This window comes from Triturus cristatus, chromosome 7 (assembly GCF_964204655.1).
Source record: "Triturus cristatus chromosome 7, aTriCri1.1, whole genome shotgun sequence".
In the NCBI taxonomy this organism is placed as follows: domain Eukaryota; kingdom Metazoa; phylum Chordata; class Amphibia; order Caudata; family Salamandridae; genus Triturus; species Triturus cristatus.
Genome location: NC_140590.1, coordinates 527,293,702 through 527,299,464, shown reverse-complemented (window position 1 = coordinate 527,299,464; position 5,763 = coordinate 527,293,702). Strand labels below are relative to the sequence as shown.

The 5,763-nt window shown below is 54.9% G+C and overlaps 1 non-coding gene across 1 annotated transcript; it reads right to left on the bottom strand.

The window, feature by feature from the left end:
* Window positions 1-5,460: 5,460 nt before the first annotated feature.
* Window positions 5,461-5,547, bottom strand: TRNAS-AGA (transfer RNA serine (anticodon AGA)). Its single transcript has one exon. It is a non-coding gene; the product is annotated as a tRNA-Ser (tRNA).
* Between the last annotated feature and the right edge of the window lie 216 nt (window positions 5,548-5,763).

The window sequence follows — 5,763 nt, the reverse complement described above, 5'->3', positions numbered from 1 at the left end:
GAAGGGGACGGGCACTCGTGGTACACCAGAAAAGTAGGAAGATGCGCCTGCGGGCATGGGCCAAAAGCAAACAACAAACAAAGTCTTCGTGTGTTCCTGTGGCAGGGGCACATCAAGGAACAATTGTCAGGGTTTACTGATCCAGTGTCAGGTTCGCGGATCTGGCATTCACGACTACCGCAGAAAAGAATAGCGCTTGGCGCCTGTGCATGACAAAGACATTTAAGTGCCTTCTGGCCCCTTCTGCCTAGGAAGGAGTTAGAGATGTCCGGGTTTTGTGTTGATATTTATTTCATGGGCAGTATTTGTTTTTGTGTAATAAAGCATGTTTATTTATATATGTGAAGCAGACTAGACGTTGAATGATTCGAGTTTATTTAGGTATGTTTCTAAATTCGGAGATTTTAGCCCACACCAGTTGAGAAACCTTGGTTGAACTGTCTTGGCAGAGTCAGGTGCTCGAGGGAAGTATTTGGAAATCCTGTGGGGGTTCAATAGTAAAGATGCTTCGGGAAGCCACTGGAAATGACTCAAATGATTAGAGATGGAACCCACTTACCTGTGATTGCATTGGAACACTCTCCCAACGCCCACCGCACCAGATCTCACACAGCTTGGGTGGTTTTAAGAGGAGATAAGGAAAACTGGGTGCAAACGTTTGAGGTAGAATGTTTAGTACCCCCAGGGGCACCCCGCTGTCCCCCCTCCCCCATAGTAGGTTACCCAAATGACATACACAAGACAGTTGGTGTTGGGTAACAATGCTGCAGGTTTATTACATAATTCCAGAATATGTATCTTACGGGCGATCCAAGGGCAGGCAACCAACTGTGTTGCCTGCCCGCCTGATGAGCCGGGCAGCGCGGGAGCGATGCCCGCTGATGCTGCCATCCATGTGATTCTTTCTACGATCACGTGCCGTTGGTAACTTCTACTCACGCCCCCCTATCGGGGCGGAGCGTCGCTTAGCAAGCCCCCGGTTGTTCAGGCCCACAACCGCCCGCAGGACTAGCGGGGCGCCGACACGGCTTCCGGGACCTCCCCTGAGGCTCCTCGGTTTCGGCTCAGGCACCCCTTATGGTGTCGCGCAGAGGTACCCTTTGTACCGGCCTGCTTCCAGATAGCCCTGTAACTCCGCCTGCAACGAAAAAAGAAAACATTACAACGCTCAGAAACCCCCCCCACCCAACGCCTACGCCGGGTAAACGGTAGGGAGGGAAATGGCGAGGTGGGCGACAAAGAGGTCGCCAGGAGGGTGGGGGAAGGCTAAATAGCCTCCCCCTCACACCAGGGCCCGGAAGTGACACGCATTGCGCGTCACTTCCGGCCAGCCCGAGGAGAGGGGCTCCGGTCTGCGTCCCCGCCCCCCCTTGTGGGAGGGGGTGGGGAGGGGTGATCGGTGCCCCGGGGGCACTAAGGCGCCGACCGCCAATTGGCCCCCTGCGGGGGCCGCGGTCAGCGGCATAGTACCCCCAGGGGCACCCCGCTGTCCCCCCTCCCCCATAGTAGGTTACCCAAATGACACACACAAGACAGTTGGTGTTGGGGAACAATGCTGCAGGTTTATTATAATTCCAGAATATGTAATGGGTGGGTTATCTTACGGGCGATCCAAGGGCAGGCAACCAACTGGGTTGCCTGCCCGCCTGATGAGCCGGGCAGCGCGGGAGCGATGCCCGCTGATGCTGCCATCCATGTGATTCTTTCTACGATCACGTGCTGTTGGTAACCTCTACTCACGCCCCCCTATCGGGGCGGAGCGTCGCTTAGCAAGCCCCCGGTTGTTCAGGCCCACAACCGCCCGCGGGACTAGCGGGGCGCCGACACGGCTTCCGGGACCTCCCCTGAGGCTCCTCGGTTTTGGCTCAGGCACCCTTTATGGTGCTGCGCAGAGGTACCCTTTGTACCGGCCTGCTTCCAGATCGCCCTGTAACTCCGCCACAGCCCTGGAGGCGGCTCACCGTCGCAGCCAGGGCCCCCCACCAAACCGCTATAGTCTTACCTGCAATCCTAACTAGGGCTTCCTGCAACTAGCTGGAAGGGAACCATCCTAGCAGAAAGAAGAGTTTGAAATTCTGCCACCTCCTGACAGTGTGACAGCGCTAGCGGGACTCAAACCCTGTGAGATCCCTTATATCCACAGGCCCAAGACTTACCAGTGAGCTATAGCTCCTGGTGTTGTAGATGGCCCCATCTATGTCCCCAAAGCCCGAGACGCCATCCCAATCGGATAGGGTCTGCTGAAATAAAGGACCCGTTGGGCCTGCGAAGATGTGCCAAGAACTATTCGCCCCCCTGCGGGAAGGTTACACCTCTTCACAATTCTGGGCCGGCCCTTTTTGGCTATTAAGGCGAGAAGGGTTTTACTTAACCTTTGGCCAGTCCCCTCTGATTGCTAAACCTGGAGCACAGGAGTGCTCCTAGCTGCCCGCGCGTGACCATGGGCAAGGGGCGACTCTTGCCCCTGCCCACCATCCCTTATTCCTTATGGGAGTTATGCCCCTACAGATCCCTCAGTGATGAAACCCCCTAGGCATACCAGCTTCGGGAATCTGTCTGGCTTAAGCATTGCGCTAGGCATCACAGCTCCGGAAATCTGTCTGATTTAAGCATTACGCGCTGTCTGTAAAGTTCAAGCATTGATGGTTGACTAAGTCCTACTTCGCCCCTCCCATCATGCTCCCTAGTACTAGGGTGGCAGGGGGGGTTCCCCCCCCCCCTAAACCCAGAGCATCCCCAGCGGTGGCAAATTCCTGCTCCGTTGAAGTAGAGATTTAATGCACCCTGGGCGTGACAAGTGTTCTATTGACATAAGGTCCCCTTGTGTTTGCCCCGCTGACACCCCAGTTATTGGGACAGCAGCACCATATGTAGGCTGGCAGCACTCCCTGAGCGTGGTAAAAGTGTCCGTAAACCAGGATCCCAGTCTCCTGCAGCTGCAGTACGCGACCAGTGATTCCGTTGGGGGATACCCCCATCCGCAATGGTCCTCTAGACATGAAGAAAGCCTATTTTACCTGGGCCTATCTCCAAATGATGGTGGTTTCACCCAGCTATGGAACCTATTTACTTGTTTTGCTACTCGGCCCCCCTATGGGTGGGCCTCAGAGTTAGGGCAACGCGCGTGCTCCCAGGGCACGGTGCTGCTGGAGAGCAGATGTCTGTTACCTACACGCTGATACTTTATCTGTTGCTAAATGCCCTACCGCTGGAAGTTTCCCAAGACAGTAGACTTCGTGTTCCCACTTAGATTGATCCCAACGCCTGGGGGGAACCCAGTGGTGGCAGGACCTGCATGGTAACTCCACCCCAGCGTAGCTGTCGCTTATTTGTGATGCCGAATCAGGAGATGCCCCCTTAGTCTCGAGTTCTAACCCCTAGAGGATAACCTTGGGGGCAGACAAGTCTGTGGGAACCAACCGTAAACTACCGGCCCTATTCTGAATGTTGCGAATGCTGCATGGTCACTAATGCCCTGACGCCATGAGGCTCTACGTGGTGTTTACCACTACTTTCAGGCTTAGTGCTGGTACAGCATCGCCACAGTGCCAACCGGTGGCGTACCATTTGCAACATGGGCAATCCTGAAACTAGTGCCTGTCATGTGTACTAGGAGCGACACCTTCTAGATTCGACATTCAGTCCGCAAAGCATGCGGACTCGACCCGAAGGTATTGGAGAGCTGTACATGAGACTGCCTTTACATTGCCTACTCAGGCACAGGGAGAGATTAAGTGATTTGCCCAAAATCACAGGACACGACCACGAGGCTCGAACCCTGGTTTCCTGCGCCAGAGTAGACGGCTGCACATGAGTACCGTATTTATAATACATATGCAGGCACGGGAAGATAAGAGATTTCCCCAGCATCACAGGACGCTACCTCGAGGCCCTAACCCTGGTGTCCTGCACTAAAGTCGGCGACTGCACATGGTCAGTATTTTCATTTCCTATGCAGGCACGGGGAGATTAAGCGATTTTCTCAAAATCACAGGACGCAACCCCGAGGCTCTACCCTGGTTACTAGCACCAAAGCCGCGCTTGCTAGGCAAAGATGTGGCGGTGGCGCGAATATATAATGAATATATATTTGTTATTTGCTTGGCGCACAATCGGCCGGGATCTTCCGCATAAGCACCAGTTCAATTACTCCCACATAATTATCTCCAGGCCGCCGAGCATCCTCTGGCCCTGCCTGCACATGCCACTCGAGGAGACATGCAGGCGCGCCACCCCGGGCCTCGAGTCGGCTGAGCGAGGGGGGGGCGAGGGCAAAATAAATAAGGACGAGGCTTAACACATGTGCTTGCTTACTTAGTTTAGAGTGGTGGGCCTCCTGACCTGTATGTCGCTGTTCCTTCCGCCTCCGGATAGAACCAGTAACATGCCTATGCGCTTTTCCCACTACCCCATTAGGTTACAAAGCGTCACATGTGGTCAGGATCGGACTGCGGGACCATTGCTGTAAATAGCACTTTTATATCGCGCGAACTCGACCCGAAGGTATAGCAGCCCTGTGCATGAGCACCATATTTACACACATATTTGGGCAAGGGAGTGAGATCATAAGCCGCCAGGTCTGCGACCCTCGGGAACCCGTGTGCGCACACCGGCGATGCCTTCTTGAGACACCGGTTGAGGGGGGAATAAGCCTCTGTCCATAGCGCAACTGCGCGCCAAAGTAACTGAGCACCGGACACGAGCACCGTACCACATTAATCAGTTCAGGTGCGGGAGATGTAGTCATGCCTGGGATCACGTAATGAGCGCGCATGCATTTGAGCGCCGGACACGAGCAACGTGTCACACATTCATGCGCGTGGAATGTCGAAATTCCTTTAAACCGTAATGCGCGCGAAAGTATTAGAGCACCGGACACGAGCACCGACCAAATAACCCATTCAGGTGTAAGTGGTGCCGTAGTGCCCAGAATCACATAATGCGCGTGAATGGACACCCTTCACTACAACACAACCTCATTTATCAGGCCCAGTTCGCTAACTGGGCACGGGCTGTTAGTGTGTGCAACGCCGTGATACCGACCAATCAACCAAGGAGCCATGCACTGGGGCTCTTCCTGCCAGCTGGCAGGACGTGAACAGACCCACGCAGCCACCGGTGTCCTTTCCGCGACGCAGCTGAGCCCGATCTGTCCCAGCGCGTGTCTGTCTGCCTCGCGTGGCAGAGAGCGCCCCCCAGCCATTCGTAGTCGGGGACTCGGACTCAAGATGTGGAACAGAGAGATTTGTTCAGCCCTACGCCAGTCAGACCTACGCCAGCCAGACCCAGCCGGAAGGACCAGACCTGGCCGGGTGGGGCGATGGAGTGCTAGCCGCCCAATCCGTCCCCGGCACCGTTGACATCAGAGACACATACTCGGGGAGAGCAGGGAACGCGGCGCAAAGGCGAGGGGCGGAGTCAGTCCCGCATATGTGGGAGCGCACTGGCTTTAAAGATTTTCGTAGTCGGCAGGATCCGAAACTGCGCGGGGGAACCCCAATAGATTTCTAGTCTACCGCCTTAACCGCTCGGCCACGACATTAATACATTCATGCGCGCTAACGTATTGGAGCGCCGGACACAAGCGCCTTGCCAAATTCACATTGAGGTGCAGGGGGGTGTCGTAATGTCCGGAATCGTCTAATGCACGCAAATATGGGCACAAGCGAAATCTTGTGAACAATGCATACACATGTATCATGTATCCGCATTCTTCGGCAGCCAACAATTACAGCTTGCATATTTATATAGCGCAAATTCGAC